General features: G+C 37.5%; 1 non-coding gene across 1 annotated transcript; it reads right to left on the bottom strand.

Annotated features, from left to right (window-relative positions):
• Positions 1-11,473: 11,473 nt before the first annotated feature.
• Positions 11,474-11,580, bottom strand: LOC123461196. Its single transcript, XR_006637501.1, has one exon. It is a non-coding gene; the product is annotated as a U6 spliceosomal RNA (small nuclear RNA).
• Between the last annotated feature and the right edge of the window lie 7,555 nt (positions 11,581-19,135).

Genomic DNA, 19,135 nt, shown 5'->3' with positions numbered 1-19,135 from the left:
AAGGAAGAAAAGAAGGGTTCAGTGGGTGTTTCTGGTCAGCTGAATCCACCCTCATGCAGAACCTTACTATTGAAACAAGAGATAACACTAACAGTAGGATCTCCCTTCTTCCAAAGAATGCCCTCACATTGTGCATATTTCCCTCCAAAACTTCTTCATCTATATGTCAGTAGTTCACACTGACAACTTTCTGGTTTTCTTTTCCCTTTTTCTTATCTAACTTACAGTTAATACCTCCACTATTGTGTCTATAGAACCTACCATCACCACTTTTGACACCTGTGTGTGTGGTGTGCATGTGTGCTTATATGTGTGTGGTTGTACCTGTGTATGAGTAAACACATACAGGTATAGACATGCATCTACAGGCCAGAGTACAACTTGGGTGTTGTCCGAGGGACATCACCCAATACTTTTGACACAGTCTATCTCATTGGCGTGGAGAGCAACACTTAAAATGACTGGCCAGAAAGCATGAGAAATTCCACTGTCTCCACCTGAACAATACAAGGATTATACTCATTCACTACCACTCCCAACAATTTCACATGATTTATGAGGACAAAATCAGGTCCTGATGTTTGTAATGCAAATAATTTACCCACTGAGGCATGTCCCCTACCATCTACAGAAATTTGCAAGCTTGAATTTTCAAACTTCAATATTTTAGCAATTTCTTTTGTACTTTTACTGTTTTATAGTTATTTCCAAAATGATTGATGTTTTACTACTTTATCCAGATCTCTAAGTTCTTACTTGTACTGCAAATCCCCTTATGTTCTAGAAATTGAAGACTTACTATCTGAAGAAAGAACTTGATAGTACAAGAGACTGTTAACACTCTCACAGATGTGTTAAAATGTTAAGATTTGTGAGAAAAGGCTGTGAAGTATGCCTCACTATTTTATGCTTTGGGGATGCATCAGTTCTAGCCAGGGGACATTTTAGAAACAATGTGGGCAATTTTCCTTTTAAGCTGCATGGGAGGCCTTTGTGACTGGGTAGACAGCCTGCTAAGGCTGTGGGGAATTCTGCTGGTCCTGCATTAAGCTGCAGGCTTCTTTTAACTCAAAAACACAATGAAACATGTTTTACCAAGCAGCTACAGAGTCTAGGGAAAGTTATCTGAGGTTTATCATGAACCTTAGAATAATAAACCTGGTCTGCTCAAGATTACAAGAAATAACCAGCCCAAAGTGTAATGTGCAAACTTGCTCTTTAAAGTTCTGAGATTCTAACATTTTCAATCTTTACCACTCACTTTATTTCTCTGCCTTCTCCTTAATGTGACCTAGAATTAAATGTTAATGGGTTTTATAGGATGAATCCTTTAAAACACTTACATTCATGGAAGCTTTCTGCCATAGTAGATGCTTTGGGTCTCGGAGATTGAAATAAGAACATATTATACATTGTGTAATTATGTTCAGTGGATCAGGGCAGAATATGGAATCAGTGAAATTAACCCCAACATTTAAGTATTCACTTTTTCTTTATTATAATTACTGTGCTATTACAAGAGAAAAACATTTCTTTCTAGATAACATGATTTTTTTTTGCTTTCAAGAAATTTTGTGCATTCTAGAACCACCAAGTTATGACCCTTTATATAAAATAGACACTGTATCACAAATGTTAAAATAACATTTTATACTGATTTTGGAATAAATATATGACACTAGCAGTTTTCAATTACAATTATGATAATTTTTTTTGAGCTGGGGTCTTGTTCTAGTACAAGCTGACCTGGAATTCACTATGTAGTATCAGACTGGCCTTGAAGTCATAACAATCCTTCTGCCTCCTGAGTTCTGGAATTAGAGGCATCCATTCATTTTGCAAATTTCATTTCTTTTTTTTTTTTTAGTTTATTTGTTTTTGGGGGTTTTTTTGAGGTAGGGTTTCACTGTAGCTCAGGCTTTCCTGGACTTCACTATGTAGTCTCAGGGTGGCCTTGAACTCACAGCGATCCTCCTATCTCTGCCTCCCGAGTGCTGGGATTAAAGGCGTGTGCCACCACGGCCGGCTTTCATTTCATTTTTCTTTATAGTTGGTAGCCATCTACACTGATTCCATTTCCCAGCAAATTATTAATAAAGCCACTAGAAACACGGATGGGCAAGTATCTTGATGGTAGGTCATGTGGTAGTTGTTGAGAAACCTTCACACTGATTTCCGAAGTGACTTCACAAATTTTCACTCCCTTTAACACTGATTGAGGGTCCTTAATCCCCTATTCCCTTGACAGAATTTGTTATTTGTTTTCTTATTTTAATACATATTTTATTCATTTATCTGAGAGACAGAGACTGAGACAAAGGGAACTCTAGATGTATGTTCCACTTTGTGCATCTGGCTTTACATGGATACAAACCCAGAGCATCATAGGCTTTGCAAACCAGCACCTTTAACTACTGAACTTTTACCCCCAGCTCTTGTTCATTTTCATAATGCTAGCCATTCTGATCAGAGTAATATGGAATCTCAAAGTTGTTTTAATTTGCATTTTCCTGATGTCTAGGGATGCTGAATATCTTTTAAAAGTATTTATTAATCATTTTTAAAAAATTTTTTAACACTTTTTTTTTTTTTCCGAGGTAGGGTCTCATTCTAGCCCAAGCTGACCTGGAATTCACTATGTAGCCTCAAGGTGGCCTCGAATTCACTGTGATCCCCCTACCTCTGCCTCCCAAGTGCTGGGATTAGAGGTGTGTGGCACCACACCTGGCAAGAGTTTTTTCTTATGCAGGAGGTAAGTAAAAGTGTGTCACAGAATAACTGACATCCCTGGTTTGGGGTGTAAAAGCTAGATTCAAGGGTGGTACATTGCAATAATCCACTGTCAATTGGAGAAATTTTAAGGTCCAGAATATTATTTAGTGGGAATTACTATCACAGCTGCAATATAAGAACAACTAAGTGCATTCCAAGAAGGATAGTATACATCTTCTTCTATTCAGAAAGACCAGAAATTCTTTGATTATTTTTTTCTTTACCAAATGTTTCCTCAACATGATTGCCTTGCACTAGAACTGAGCATCAATACAATGGGATATGGATACTTCTTAATATAAGCAAAACAGAAAAACAATTATTTAACAAATACTGTAATAGAGTAAAAATAAAGATTTATAAATCTCACATTACTCCCATCTTCTACCCAACTGTTGAATATGCAAAAAAGTTAATCTCTCAATCTCCTGTCAGCATGTACTGAAAATGACTCCCATATGGAAGTGCATTTGTGGGCCCTCCCCACTTAAGTAAAAAAGTGATTGCCATATGAGTAGTCCTTCCTTCTGTTGTGTGAACTAAAGTGATGTGCTATTAATACAGGATTTGGGGGATTCGAAGGAGGAATTCCCAGGCCTGTAAAGTTAACATTTGGGTCCTTAACTGATTTAGCAAATATTTGAAGGAAAAAAATAGACTGTGTGATAGGTCAATATGAATTATGAGGTATATTTTAGGAAGAATTAATATTAAGGAAAAGGGGAGAGAACAGATATAGGGGAATCACCACAGGAGAAGACTATGGAAAGGACAAACAGAGAGAGAGAGAGAAGGAGGGAGGGAGGGATGGAGGGAGGGAAGGAGGGAGAAGGCAAAACATGAGAGCCTAGGTCAAAAGATTTAGCAGAAGCACAAACACACACACACACACACACACACACACACACACACACACACACACACGTAGGAAGCAAAACATGAAAGGACATGCCCTTCACAGTCACATAGAAGAAAGCTAAGAGACTAGATCGCAAAAGACTCAGGGATTACAAGAAATCAAACCTGTAGCAAAGCGAGAAAGCATTTGAGACAAAATGCATGTGTAGAAAATAAGCAGGAAAATGCCCAGGCTAGTAAGAAATCCCCTCCCCCCCAGACAAGCTGGGAAGAGAAAGAGCTTCCTAAAGCAGGAAGTATGAACGTTTGGTGCCAGGTAAATAAAAAGGGATCAAGAGAGAACTACACATAGATGCCAGTTTCGTTAATGTGGGCCAGATATCCAATTAGAGTGAGCATTGCCATCAGACTCATGTGTAAGGGGGAGACCTGAGTGGTTTGTGGCTCAAGGGTCTCACTCAGGAGGCACCAATCCACCCAGGTGTGCTAAGCTGAGGGAGAAGCAGAAAGTTGCTGTTAGAGAGTGTTGCATGGAGCTATATTAGATGAGACTGGATAAGATGTGGGCTCTAGTCTTTCCAGGGCAGGCAAGGTTGGATCCATATTCATTTTGGACGTCTATCCATGTAGGACTGCCTATAAAAAGCTATTGTGCTTCTGTTTCTTCTTCAGTGTTATAAGCTGTGCAAATAATTAACTTATAGTTTCTAACCTTTTCCTGTTTGTTCATAATAGACCTGAGTCCTGAAATTGTTTCTCCTTACCAAGTGTCAATGGCAAGGAACCATTATTGCTCTTGCACTCAGAAATTCAGCCCAACCATTATCTCCAAAACTTACTGTAGGGGTTTTACTTCTTTTGTCCTCTTCTGTAGAATATTATAATACCAAGAGATGAAAATCTCAATAATTATGCAGTATAGAAAAATACTAAGAATGCTATCATTATTTACTAGTTAACTAAAATATCTAAACAGAGAATAAGCTGGGCATGGCCCACCCGTAATCACTTCAGGAAGCAGCTGCTACCCTTGGAGATAAAGAACCAGTTTTAAATTCACAAGTCTTATGAATTTTGAGGAGCAGCTATATTGAGCCCTAATACTCAGATTTACAGAGCTTACAACTGCTCTTTCCAGTTATCTTTGATGTATGCAACCTAGTGCTTTGTCAAACTGGGTTCATCTGTTGCACAGGAACACACTGAGGCTTGTGAAGAACACCTCCTGAGGTGTAGACCAAAAAAAAAAAACAAATCTCTCATCTCTCCTGCCTAAAATTTTCTCCCTTATGACCATATTGGCAACAACTAGAGCTTTCTGGAAAGGAGAAATGTGATAGGCATACTGTCAGTACTAGGATCCCAAAGCAGGGCACAGAGGTGGGTTTGATGCTGCGAACCAAATAATGGACACAAGGAGGGAGAGGTGTATTTTCTGAGGTATACATACCCTCCCAACCACAGACTTAGAGATGGTCAGAGGACAGACAAGGAACTATCATCTTGAAGATGGAGCTAAGGCCTAGGAAGAGCCCTGGACATGGTAGTTTTCCTCAGGAAGCAGAATTAACATTCTAGCAAAAAAGAAAGAAATGAAAGAAAGAAAGAAAGAGAGAGAGAGAGAGAGAGAGAGAGACAGAGAGAGAAAGAGAGAGAAAGAGAGGGAGGGAGGGAGAAAGAAAGAGAGAGAGAGAAAGAGAGAGAGAGAGACAGACACAGAGAGAAAGACAGATAGAGGGAGAGAGAGAGAGAGAAAGGAAGGAAGGAAGAAAGGAAGGAAGGAAGGAAGGAAGGAAGGAAGGAATGATGGAAGGAAGGAAGAAAGAAAGAAAGAAAGAAAGAAAGAAAGAAAGAAAGAAAGAAAGAAAGAAAGAAAGAAAGAAAGAAAGAAAGAAAGAAAACTCAGGGGCAGGTTTTCTTGATAACCTCAGTCAAACAGATGTCTATCTTAACCACAGACACCTTGGGCTTATGTTTATTTTGTTTACCTTTTCTGAATGGGAGTTTCCTTTGCAGCTCCCTTGACTTATTACCACCATTGTCTAGAGGAGAAGATGGCTTATCAGAACCACAAGGAACCACATACATCCAGAGTGAGTGGAAAGGGCTGGACATCACCTAGAGAGCTGCAATTTTGATCCAAGCATTATTGTTAGCCATGGTTGGGAGCTTTATTTCTTAGAGAGGGGTAAAAAAAATATAGTACATGTGTGTGGTGGTTTGAATAAAATAGATGGCCCCCAATATATTCAGTTCTTTATTGTTTGTAGTTTGCATATGCTGGCTACCTGGCTGGAGGCAATGTCACTGGGTGATCTTAAGGTGTGGTGGTGGGTTTCAGATTTCAATCTAAAGATATGCAAAGTGTGCCTAGCTGGAGTTCCTGAAGTGTGCTGTGGCTTTTGACCTTTAGGCTTGTGCTTCTCTCTCTCTCTGCTTGGGCCTGTGAAGGCAGGCCAGCTTCTTCTGCCATTATGGAACTTCCCTGGATCTGTAAACTTCAATAAATCCCTTCCTCTATAACTGTGCCTGGTTTGGAAGTTCATTTCAGTGAACCTGAATCTGTTTGCTACAATGTGTGAGTGTCTTCAATGCTGCATAGTGGTCACAGAGGCAGAACACAACAGAATCAGCCATCAACACCTATTCTCTTCCTTATATTATACTGAGATGTTTGGTTATGCTTCTGAACCTGTGGGCTGCATGCCTGCAGATCCGAACAATCAATGATCAAAACATCAACAAAGTACATAGCTTTACTTCAGAAAATGGCTGAATGAGACATTGAATTGGTTGCACTTAGCACTGCTCCATGTCTAGGTGAATGAGGAGATGCATAGGCACATCCTCTCTGTCAGGCCATTGCTTCCATCTCATTTGAGTGCTGTATAGTTTGGTCTATTATGCTTAAATCTATAAGAATAATACAAGCTAATTTTATTTTATCATTAGCCCTTAAACAAACAAAACAAAATTAATAGGTCTTTTATACTTGAAATTTAAAAAAGCTAGCCAAAGTGAGCTTATAAATTTGCATATATAAGAAATAAACAGGGGCTGGAGAGATGGCTTAGCCGTTAAGCACTTGCCTGTGAAGCCTAAGGACCCTGGTTCGAGGCTCGATTCCCCAGGACCTACATTAGCCAGATGCACAAGGGGGCGCACGTGTCTAGAGTTCGTTTTCAGTGGCTGGAGGCCCTGGTGCACCCATTCTCTCTCTCTCTGCCTTTCTCTCTCTCTCTGTCACTCTCAAATAAATAAATAAAAATGAACAAAATTTAAGAAATAAAAAAAATAAAACGTTCTCCAGTGAAACTAATGTAACTTTTATATTAGATTATTACCATTATATCATACCAATGTTATTCTTAAAATAATATTCATGTATCAAAAATAATCTAACAATTATTGCTTTGGAATAGGAATCCATGTGATATGCCCACAAAATAGGACTTGTGAAGGTAGACAGAAGAGATGGAACTATAAATGTGTTAATTTCCTCATCTTTCATGAGGGGGATTAATTAATAGTGTCCCATTTATGACACTGATAAATGTGGAAATATAAATTTAAAGCATTTTCATCAAAATAACATAACTAACTTAATTTAGAGAGGAAAAAAAGCAAGTAATTGGGTTACAACACTGGCAGGATAAAAAATAATAAAGTGACATCTTTTGGTATTGGTATTTGGTAGACACGAAGGAAAAAATGCTTATTTTAATTTACTTTTTATTTTGGGTGAGATTAGCCAATCAGAACAGAGGCATCAGGGATGACTTGCCTTCTTTGCTATTGTCACAGCTTATCCTGATTCCTTAAGGCTTTTCCCCACTCCATAAAAAACCTTGCAGGAGGAAAGAAGGCACTCCTGGCAAGTGTTAGGTCATATATTTTTTAATAACTCTCTCCCATTTCCTAATGGATCCTCTCAACTTTATAAGATTTTGTATGTGGTCTGAGAGAAGTCTTATCTCATTATAGACATGGGAAAGATGGTACATAAAAGTATAAATATTAATGCCCGACTTGCCTGCATCATTGAACTAGGCTCTTGTACTTTCAAACTAATTCAATATACTTTATCATCACATGGATATCATCCCATCAAAGCCTCAGAAAGTGCTGGATTTGAACTTTTACTTTCAAGTCTGGTTTTGATCAACAATTTACTCTCATCTTTCTTGATGCTGGTAACAACTGCTATCTGATATTTTTCACTTTTTAGTCCTTAATTTTCTTGTGTGAGTGTACATTTTTAGTCTTGGACACTGAACTTTTATAAAACTTAGATGTTAGCAAGAACAGTTGTACTAAAGACCTTGATCTGCATTAAAAATGAGGGAAAAACAGAGGGAAGGAGGGAAGAAAATTGACTAAACAAATGCATCACTTTTATAAGAATTACTGGTCTGGGGGGTCCAGAATTTCATTTTTTACTAAGATAATACAAGTATATAAAACATGGTATCCATTAATCAGTGCTACTATTCAAGTCATTTCTGGAGAGGATATGAACTAGCGACCAGGTCCTATGGTTTGAAGTCTGTTCAAGTTTTCATAACATAGGCAGAATGAAGCCAAATTATTTGCCAAAATATCATATGAGCGACATTTAAATATCATGAGAAATTCTATATTTTTCCTTGTAGAACCCCAATGAGTCAATCCTCACAGTCCATATTTTTTTCTGCCTTCTGCGATGTCAAACTCCCACCAGAATGGCATATGAGGTTCTGCTTGTAGCATTTTAAGGCTTCTGTACTCCACAGTTCCAAACCTTTCATATATATTTTAAAAACTAGTGCCAAAAGTCTGAGAACCCCTTGGTCAGGTTTATTGCTGCAGACTTCACTCCTGGTACCATTTTCCAGTACTAGGTATTTCCTGGTTTCTGTGACAAAATATCTGACCAGAAACAGCTTGAGGAAGTAAAGAGTTTATTTTCACTTATAGTTTCAGGAATTCTGTCACAGTGGGGAAAACATGGTATGAACAGACAGCTGGTATCAAGCCATCACATCAGCAAGGGCGTATTAGAGAAAGCAAATGAGGCAGTGTTTTAACACAAGTCCTAAGCTCAAGTTATATACTTCCTTCAGTAAGTTTCTACCTGCTAAAGGTTCCACAACCTTCCTGAACAGCACCACTAGTTTGGGCCTAAGGGTTCAAACACATGGGTCTATGGGAAACATTTCATATTCAATCCACCACAGAGGGTAAGTCCTGCAGTAAATCCTGAAGATGAATAAGCATGCTTTGGAAAATGCTCTACTATTACGGCATTGAACAGATTGTCCATGCCTTTTGTGTTTATATCCTTCTTCTAGCCTATGGACTCTTAGGTTAGGTATTTAATCACATGTCAGAGATCCTGGATACTGTGGTTATAATTTTTCTTTATTTGTGTTTGAATATATTATTTTACTCACATCATCATTCATGCTAGTCTTTCTTCTACTTGATTGAAGGCTATCGGTGAAGCTTTACATTGTTTGTTTGTTTGCTTTTTTACTTTCTAAAAAAAGATTTATTATTTATTTATTAGAGACAGAGAAAAAAAGAGAGAGAGAGAAAGAGAAGGAAAGAATGGGCATGCGAGGGCCTCTAGTCACTGCAAACGAACTCTGGACAAATATGCCACCTTGTGCAGCTGGCTTAAGTGGGACCTGGAGAATCAAACCTGGATCCTTATGCTTTGCATGCAAGTGCCTTAACCACTAAGCATGCTCTCCAGCCCCTTTTTTAATTTCCTTAAGGCATGGTCTCACTCAAACCCAGGATGATCTGGATTTCACTATGTCATCTCAGTATGACCTCTAACTCACAATGTTACTCCTACCTCTGCCTCCCAGGTACTTAGATTAAAAGCATGTGCCACCACAGCCAGCTATGTCCAACATTTCTACATTTTTAAAAATTTCAGTTTTGTTGATGATTTTTCTTGCATGTTGCTGACTTTCACAACCTTATTGCTGATTTTCTTATGTGTTTTGCTTTTTTTTTTGTATTGAAGACTTAGGTCTCTAGGTTCTTGACTAAATTCATCTTTTATTGGTACCCTCTATCAGTTCATTGATCATGTTATATCAGAGGACATTTCACATCTTCACCTAACATTTTCCCCATTTTAGTAGGTGTGTATGCATTCAGTAGCTGAGATATCATTATTTAGAAGTGTCATGTGGTCTTGCTTATTTCATGTTTCTTGTGTTTTGGTGTTGTGAGTTGCACATCTGTTGCTTTAGGTCTCTTTTCGGATTTTTTGTTTGTTTGTTTTTATTGTGTGTGTGTTTGAATGCTTATTATTGAGAAGTACCACTGAGTGAAAAGAGAATGTAACTGTTATGGCAGCAATAGTGTCAAGCCATTCAAGGTATAGAACACATAAAACCAATTAAAGGCCAGTGATACATTGCTAATAAATATAAAACTTGGGCTGGAGAGATGGCTTAGCGGTTAAGCGCTTGCCTGTGAAGCCTAAGGACCCCGGTTCGAGGCTCGGTTCCCCAGGTCCCACGTTAGCCAGATGCACAAGGGGGCGCACGCGTCTGGAGTTCGTTTGCAGAGGCTGGAAGCCCTGGCGCGCCCATTCTCTCTCTCTCCTTCTCTCTGTCTTTCTCTCTGTCTGTTGCTCTCAAATAAATAAATAAATAAAATTAAAAAAAAAAAAGTTTTAAAAAAAATAAATAAATAATAAAAAATAAATAAATAAAAATAAATATAAAACTTGACATAGCAAAACTAAAATAGAATATTAGACTAAGTGTGGAAATAGTAACTGAAGGAAGGATACCAGGAAAGAATAGAAATGGAGGAAAGACAATGTAAAATGAAAGGAGAAAGACAAGTAGTAGAAAAATATGTTTTGGTATAGAAAAGAGCAAGGGAGTAGAAAAAGATAAGAAAAGGGGATATAAAATACATCTTCTTGTATTGAACAATATCATAAACAAAATTAGATAGATCTAAGAAGGGGAACAAAATAAAAACCTAGAGTATTTAAAAATAAGGTAAATTCAAAATACTAACTAGAGGTAAAGGGAAGAAAGATACAAAGGATGCAACTATTGCCCTACAAAGAAAACCACACATAAATTAAATTGAATGATGTATAACAAATAATGACACTATTTTTTTAAAAAATAGAATAACATAAAAGTTGTGCTATATGTGTAATAAAAAAAGAGGTGTTGTAGCAACAGTTTTCTTTGAAAATTGGAGACTGCAACTGCGAGCTATATGCATGTGGAGGGAGAGGATCAGTTGACTTTGTGGACTCCTGTGTTTCCTGTGGTTTATGCAACTGTTAAGTCTGTATTGGAGAAATAACTCATGTACAATTGAGCTGTCTTCATTTAGATAGATTCCTTTTCTTGCATACCAGGAGCCTCTGATGGCCAAACTTAGCTTTGTATTCTGTGGGATAGTCAGTTTTGATTACCAGATCATGCCCCCATGGGGTGGCTCTTTTATATGGGACAATCTCCTAGAAGAATTGAGAGTATGGGGAGCAGCTACTGAAATTAGTACCAGAAGGGGAGCTGCCTTCATACTTTCAAAATATTCTGACTATTAATAAGCCCCCAGGAAGGAAGCTGCTGTGGTTATCATGCCCACCCCTGGAACTTCTGAGTTCTCAATCTCCGCAATCATGAATGAAGTACATTTTGTCCTATTCCAACTCCCCTTCACTGGCTCACACATAAGTATTCTGTCACCTTCCCCAGAAACTGACCTTCATCTTCAGTGTGAGAGACTAGCTGGTGATGCTATTGAAGGACCCTTATACCATCACAATCTGCTTTTCTTGTTATTGCCATGACCTCAATGTTTTTTGGTTTTAAATATGGGACACTTCACGAATTTGCATGAAATCCTTGTGTAGGGGGCATGCTAATCTTTTCTGCATTGTTGTACTCTTACTATAAGTGCTGCCAAAGTGAGTACAATGACCTCAGTTTTGTTTTGGTTTTTAGTACTGTTTTGGTATTCATCTCTTTTTAGCTTATTTAGGCTATCCGATCGTCTTGGAAATTTAGATTTATGATCATCAAACTGAATGGCATGGTATTATATCTTAAGAAACTGTTCTTCCTTCTTCTCTGGGACCAGTGTGAATGTTGATATGCTTGAAGAGACCATACCTATTGGCAACTAACTTGATTTTTTTTTTCCTTTTCTTGTTCTTCCATCTCCTTAACTCATGTCTTTTCCCTTTCAATTTTTGTTTACTGTATGATTAAGCTTGTTTATTAAAGTCTTGTGGTTTTTTTAAGTACTGTAATTTTTTAAAAAAATACTTTATTTATTTATTTTATGTATTTATTTGACAGGGAAAGAGGAAGAGAGACACAGAATAGGTGCACCAGGGCTTCCAGCCACTGCAAACGAACTCCAGACGCTTGTGCCTCCTGTACATCTGGCTAACATGGGTCCTGGGGAATCAAACCTGTGTCCTTTGGCTTTGCAGGCAAATACTTTAACCACTAAGCCATTCCTCCAGCCCAGGTACTATAATTCCTCTACTGAAATTATTATTTTTTCTAATCATTTCTGTATTTTCAGTTCTTTTTCCTATGTATTGAAATGTTGTTGCCATCATATTCTTTAGTTGATCTTTTGGTTGTTTTATTTAGCTCTTTGAACAGTAAGCACAATATCTGGTTTCTTATGGAATATTTTTATTATTTATTTTCCCATTTTATGAGTCATATTTCTCATACAATTATTGCATCTAAATAGTTTGTTGAAAACAGCTCATTTCTAATTTAATGATGTAGTAGAATTCTGCCATCTATGTTCATTTTTGCTACTTGCCTTAGTGATCTGAAGAGGGAAGTGAAGAGAAGAGGACTTTTGACTTTTTCATGACTTTTTTTTTCTGAGCTAATTCAAGAGTGTATGTATTGCTTGTTGGGTGTGTTCAGCAAACTCTGCTCCATTTCATATGTAGTAAGGTAATGAAATGGACACAAATTTCCTTAAGGATTTGAAGCAAATAAAAAATACAGGTGAAATATCTCCACTCTGTTGCAAATGGGTCATATGCTTAGCACACCTGTGGTACTAGGCTAGGAAAATAAAATTTTGTCTTAGCTTCTAATTCTTGCTCATGATAACTCAAAGGAGCAGCAAGATGCCAAGGATTACCTTGACTTCAGATACATTACAATCTTGTATCCAGTGCTGAGTAATTATATGTCTTCTTACCAATATTTGCATGCTTTTCAAACTTTATTCCACAAATAATCTTATGATCCAGACTTTCTTCCCAAGTTTATGTTTTTTCATTTGTTTCTTTCAACTGCTGTTTCTTTCCCCAGAGTAGCAACTAAAATATTTGCCTTTAAACGTTTTGGCAACTGGTCTCACGGCAGCATATGTTCCGAGGGAGGAGGAAGAAAAGGTATCTATCTTAGAGATACCTGCAGTGAGTCACTAGTCAAGTCAAAACAACCATAATTCTTTGAGAATAAGGTTACCTGTTGCTTCAAGTATTGGTTACTTATGTTGAGAGTAACGACCACTGTGAATGTGACCAAGGTTAACTTAAATGCCGATAAGAACTCTTACGGAGTATATATTTGCCTGGTTGTTGGTTACTTGTGACAAAGGACCCATGAAAGCTTTGCCATTTTATTTATCAACTTCAGACAAGGGCAAGCTTTTCCGCTTCCTTGCTCCATTGTTATTGCTGATGCCACCAAGTTATTATTTTCTAGGTCAAAGTTTACTGCATGTTAGAATATGTCTTTGTCTTTGCACGTACATGGCCAATGGACCACTTTCTGGGGTCAGCCCTTACATTCCGCCTCATTGTGTCCAGGGGCTGTCTTTATCTCACATTTTAACTGTTATCGTTCACTGCCATACTTGCTAGGCTAACAGATCTAAGAGCTTCTGGGAAATGCTCTGTCATTCATCTCACTGCCAGCATGCTGGAATCATGGAAACCTGTCATGGCTTTCAGCTTTTATATAGGATCTAGGGATCTGAGCTCAGGTATTCAGGCTTGAGCAGCAAGTATCTTCCCCATTGATCCATCTTTCCAGTCCCTCAACACTTAAAAAAACTCACCAAAATTACCTTAATGACAAAGTACATTAAGGCCATCTTAGGAATGCAATAATGTTTTAGAATTGATGTAATTTACACAATAGCAAAATAAAAGAAAAAATATTGTATATGATGTGAATAGGTTCCAATGTCTTTTTGGTATAATTCATTACCTAATCATTACAATCAGGCCTTCAGTAAGTAATAAGAACAAATAGACATTACCTGTCTCACACAAACACTTCTGAACTAGAATCAGTATCATTTAGATAAAATATTAAATAATCTTTTTTTGAGATTAGGAACCTGATCACGAAGGCTTGTTTCTCTCGGTTGTCACCACTACTAAATAGTTTATGAGTAGTAAAATAGGGTAATAAAAGAAACAAAAAATATAAATATTTCAAAAGAGTCAGTAAAATTCTTAGTCTCAGATGAGTTCATTGTGTATATAGAAATGACAATGATGCTATGTTTTAACATAAATATTAATGACAACATCTCATGCAAAATAAAGAGTCAATACAAAACTCTACTATATTTCTACACATATAATATGAGTGCACAACAGAATTATAAATATCATGGATCTAGGCAGAGTGACCGTAGTCAAAACAAATAAAAAATTCTGGTAAATATAGGGCAAAGAGGAACCCTTGGGAGCTGGGGAAATGGAGCAGTTAAGGCATTTGCCTGTGAAGCCTAAGGACCCTGGTTCAATTCCCCAGGACCCATGTAAGCCAGATGCACAAGGTGGCACATGCATCTGGAGCTCGTTTGCAGTGTCTGGAGGCCCTGGAGTACCCATTCTCTCTTTCTCTCTGCCTCTTCCTCTCTCTCTCAAATAAATAAATAAATAAAATATTAAATAAAAAGAGGAACCCTTATCCCCTGTTGGTGGAAGTCTAAACTATTATAACCACTGACGTGTTATAACCATTGACATAACTTTTTCTCAAAAGCTAGAAACATAACTTTTAGGAGCCAGCTATACAATCCCAGGGTAGGCACCCCAAGGAATCTGCATCCTGCCAAAAAGATACTGGCATTATCATGTTCATTGCTGCTCTATTCATGGTAGCAAAGAAATGGAATCAACTGATGAATGGATAATAAAGATGTGGTACATAGGCACAATGAAATTTTATTCTAACATAAAGAAAAATGAAATCATAAAAATTTAAGGAAAATTTATAGAACTGAAAAAAAATATTACATTAAATGAGGTAGCCCATGTTCAGAAAGAAAAATATTGTGTGTTTTCTCTCACATAAGGATCATAGCATTTAGTTTTTATATCTGTATACTTAGGTAGAAGTGGGTATAGGTAGACGCCAAGAAACTAAAAAGGGGTCTATGAGGAGGGGAGGAAGAGACTTTAAGGGAGAGGGGTAGAGGTTAATAGAACATAAGCATGAATGTGGGGTAGGAAAATGGGGAAATTATATTATGAAATTAGATATTAGACTCTAGTATGTCAATAGGACATACAAATCCATCAGACAGACATAATAACTAAACTATACAATGGGGCTTGTACAGATTTTAATACAGGAAATAAAAATTCACCACAGAATATATAAAAGGCTATCCTCCTCATTACTGAAAGGGGAAAATGTACACAGGGGAAAGTGGTTAAAATTTTAAGGGCCTGAATTTTATTTTGGAGATCTACTTTTAAAATATATTCCTATGAATGTGAAAATATCCACTAATATAATAATGATGTTACATGCATGTAGAATGAAACTCACTGTTTGATTACAATTATTGTATGCTAGTAAAAATAAAACAAATATGTTCTTAAAATGAAAAAACAAAATCAAGGAGTTATGCATTGTAAACCTATATGACAGGCATTGTCCACTCTTTAGTACCCAATTTGGTAAGATTTTTTATCCCAGTTCATTATGTTCTATGGAATGAATTGATACATTGCTTTCCCAGAAATCATTTCAATGTTCATGCAACTAACAGCTACTCAGTCCATCATAGCAGGTACTGTCATCAACATGGACCATTTTCCACTGAACATAGCGACCTAAACCTTATTACCATGAAGACACAGCTGCCTGCAGGAAAGACCAAATTTATAAAAAGTTAATATTCATAGAGTGGTGGTCTGATTCAGGTGTCCCCATAAACTTAGGTGTTCTGAATGCTAGGTTCCCAGCTGATGGAGATTTGGGAATTAACGCTTCCTGGAGGGAGTATATTGTTGGGTGTGGGCTTATGGGTGTTATAACCAGTTTCCCAATGCCAGTGTTTGGCACACTCTCCTGTTGTTATTGTCTACCTGATGTAGGCCAGGCAATGAAGTCCACACTCTGCTCATGCCATCGTTTTCCCCTGCCATCATGGAGCTTCCCCTCGAGCCTGTAAGCCAAAATAAATTTGTTTTGCCCACAAGCTGCTCTTGGTTGAGTGACTTCTACCAGCAATGTGAACTTGACTACAACACATAGTAAGGAGAATTCTCATGGATTGCTATTTTTCCAACATATCCTGTGTGGATAATTGACATATATAAAATAAGGCAAATTTTTACTCTTGATTATTACATTAACTATACCTAAACTTAAACTTATCTGGATATAAATTCACTGCAATCTCTTTGACACCTTCTCTCTTTTAACTTAATAACAATTTTGTAAAAGCACACATCCATTCACTCTCTCTCTCTTACATTGCCTGAGTTCCATTCCCCAGTACCCACATAGAGCCAGGTGCACAGATGGAGTTGTGCATGTATCCTGTGTTTCTTGTGGCCCTGGTGTGTACCCCCTCCTCTCTCTCTCTCTCTTTCTCTCTGTCCCCCTCCTTTTTTCAATAACTAAATAAAAATATTTTGAAAATTCAAAGTATAACAGAAATATATTTTTCCACAAATAAGTCTATCTAGTTCTGTATATTGAAGACAGGTCATTAAGCTGAAAGGCAAAGTATTGAAAAATGAAAGTAATTTTATTTGACAAGGCAGCTCAAGGAAAAAGATGGGACTTCATCACAAAGATGTTCCTACTTAGGCATAGCAGATGGGGGTTCATACAGCTGGGTGCCTTCTCAGAATGGGTGGGCCACATGTTGCATTTCCCATCTGTATCACTGAATTTTAAGTCTCAGGAACAAAGACCCTTATTTCCTTGGCATTTTGTTGTCATTGATTATTTAGATATCACACAACTAATAGAGAGAATATGGGATAGTTGCCTCAGGGCCCTCTTTGCTGATTGCCAGACTCCCTGTTGTAAGAAGCTACAAACTTATGGTAGTGGACGTCACACTCAATTCAACATAGAGCACACTATTGTAATCTATGGACCCAGAACATGGAGATGTATCTTTCCTATCTCTCTATAAACAGTTGACAAACCTGTAATCCTCTTTCCACTATTATCTTCAGCTCCAAGTTTATAATTTCTCTCTACCTCTCTGAGTCCAACTTTGTTAGATTCCAGAAATGAGAGATCCGATGCCATGTTGGTCTTTCTGTGCTTGATACATTTTACTTAAGATAAATTCTCCTACTTTCATCCTGTGTTGAAAATGATAAGATTCAACGATTGTATGGCTGTGTGATTTTTCTGGTTGTACCAGATTTTCTTTATTCACTATAGCACTGGTAAGTGTTAGGGAGTCACAGGACAATTTCAGGGACATTGGAACAACATCTACATGAGCAGAGACACATGAAGTTATGAGAATTTGGGGAATTACAACCATGTGCATCTTGTGCAACTCTGTCAAGTAAGGTTGAGATGCCAAAGGTTGTGAGGGTTTCCATGTATCAGATCCTGGTCCACCTACCTCCTTTTTCCACCCTACCCACTTGATCACTTTCAGCATGATAAACCCCAGATGTATGTATGTGAAAAGAAATGTATATGCATTGTATATTATTTCTCCTCACTTCCTCTATTTTTATTCGACTTCATTTTTTATTTCCATTGCTTTTATTCATCATACATAGAATTTTACCCTAAATTCTCCAATCCTCTTTGTCTTTGATAAATGGTACAGGTCATTTAAAAATGTAAAATAATTGTAAAGGATATTCATTCTTTTCCCCAAATTACTGAATTCTTAAGAATACTTTGGGCAGTGAAAGAAATGGAGTCAGAAGGAATGAAACCAGCATTACAGCCACTGAGGATTTGTTTCAAGGTAAGCAGCTTAGCCATGTAGCCATCTGTCTACACAATGTTTGCCAGGGAAAGGCTTAGCTGAACTGTGTGATTGTTTCTGAGATGTTAAATTTGATTAAGATGACTTGATTAAAACCTCTAGGTGCTGGTGCACATCATAAAACAGAGACACATCGATGGTGATTTAATGCTCTAAATATATGAATAAGTTGAGTGTTATGAGAAATGCTAGGCTCTATGAACTTTTCTACAGTTGACATATCTACTTATTACCTAAAATCTACACTTTTGTCTATCAGAAGAACATTCAGTATCTAATACTTAGAAGCCCTCTTTATAAATACAAATAGTTTCAGGCACTGAACAAATAAAAATATAGTCCTTTGTGGAAAGTATACAAATATAATTAAAATAAATACTTCAGTGCTCTGCAGTGACTTTCTTAGAAAAATATTCTACTGTGTAATAAAAATATATTACAAGATATTTGATTAATTAAGAAGAAACTTGTCTCTTAATTTCAGTGGAAAGATCTGTTTAAAAGAATATTCTGAAGAAAAAGTGTGATAAAGCTTATCATTATTATTATAGTAGTAGTGTTGTAGTATTATCATTGTGTCATTATTGTAGCTTATGAGATCACTGAGGATGCACAAACATTGTGAAACGCATCAACTGAAGTCAGTTAAGAGTGCCTTCCAAAATCAGAGTGGGGTGTATGGTACTGTTTCTCCTATAGCCTGGATTCACAGGTCCAGGATCAAGGGGTGGAAATGAGAATGGTCCCACTTACCATCACTCCAAGTAACCCATTAGCTAAATTTTTGCTTCCTGTTCCTGCAACCTTATGCTCTGCTGGCCTACAAGTCTTGGCTCCAGAGGGAGGAGTGCTTTTTCCAGGAGACATGAAGAACATTCCATTGAAATGGAAGTTAAGACTCTCCCTTGGCCACTTTGGGCTTCTGATGCCCTTGAGTGGACAGGCTGAGAAAGGAGTTACTGTGATAGCAGGGGTGGTTGATCCAGGCTACCAAGGGGAAATTGGACTGCTCCTCCACAATGAAGGTAAGGAAAAGAATGTCTGGGAGAATAGGAGATCCTTGAGGGCGTCTGTTAGTGTTACCATACCCTGTTATCAAAGTCAATGGACAACTGCAACAACCCAATCAAGGTAGTGTGATAAATGGCCTAGATCCTTCAGGAATGAAGGTATGGGTCACCCCTGCAGGTAAAGAACCAAGACCTGCTGAGGTGCTTGCTAAAGGTGGAGGAAATACAGAAGTAGAAGAACACAGTTACAA

This window comes from Jaculus jaculus, chromosome 5, assembly GCF_020740685.1.
Source record: "Jaculus jaculus isolate mJacJac1 chromosome 5, mJacJac1.mat.Y.cur, whole genome shotgun sequence".
In the NCBI taxonomy this organism is placed as follows: domain Eukaryota; kingdom Metazoa; phylum Chordata; class Mammalia; order Rodentia; family Dipodidae; genus Jaculus; species Jaculus jaculus.
Note: the sequence above shows the minus strand (reverse complement) of the source record. Positions and strands in the feature narration are given on the sequence as shown.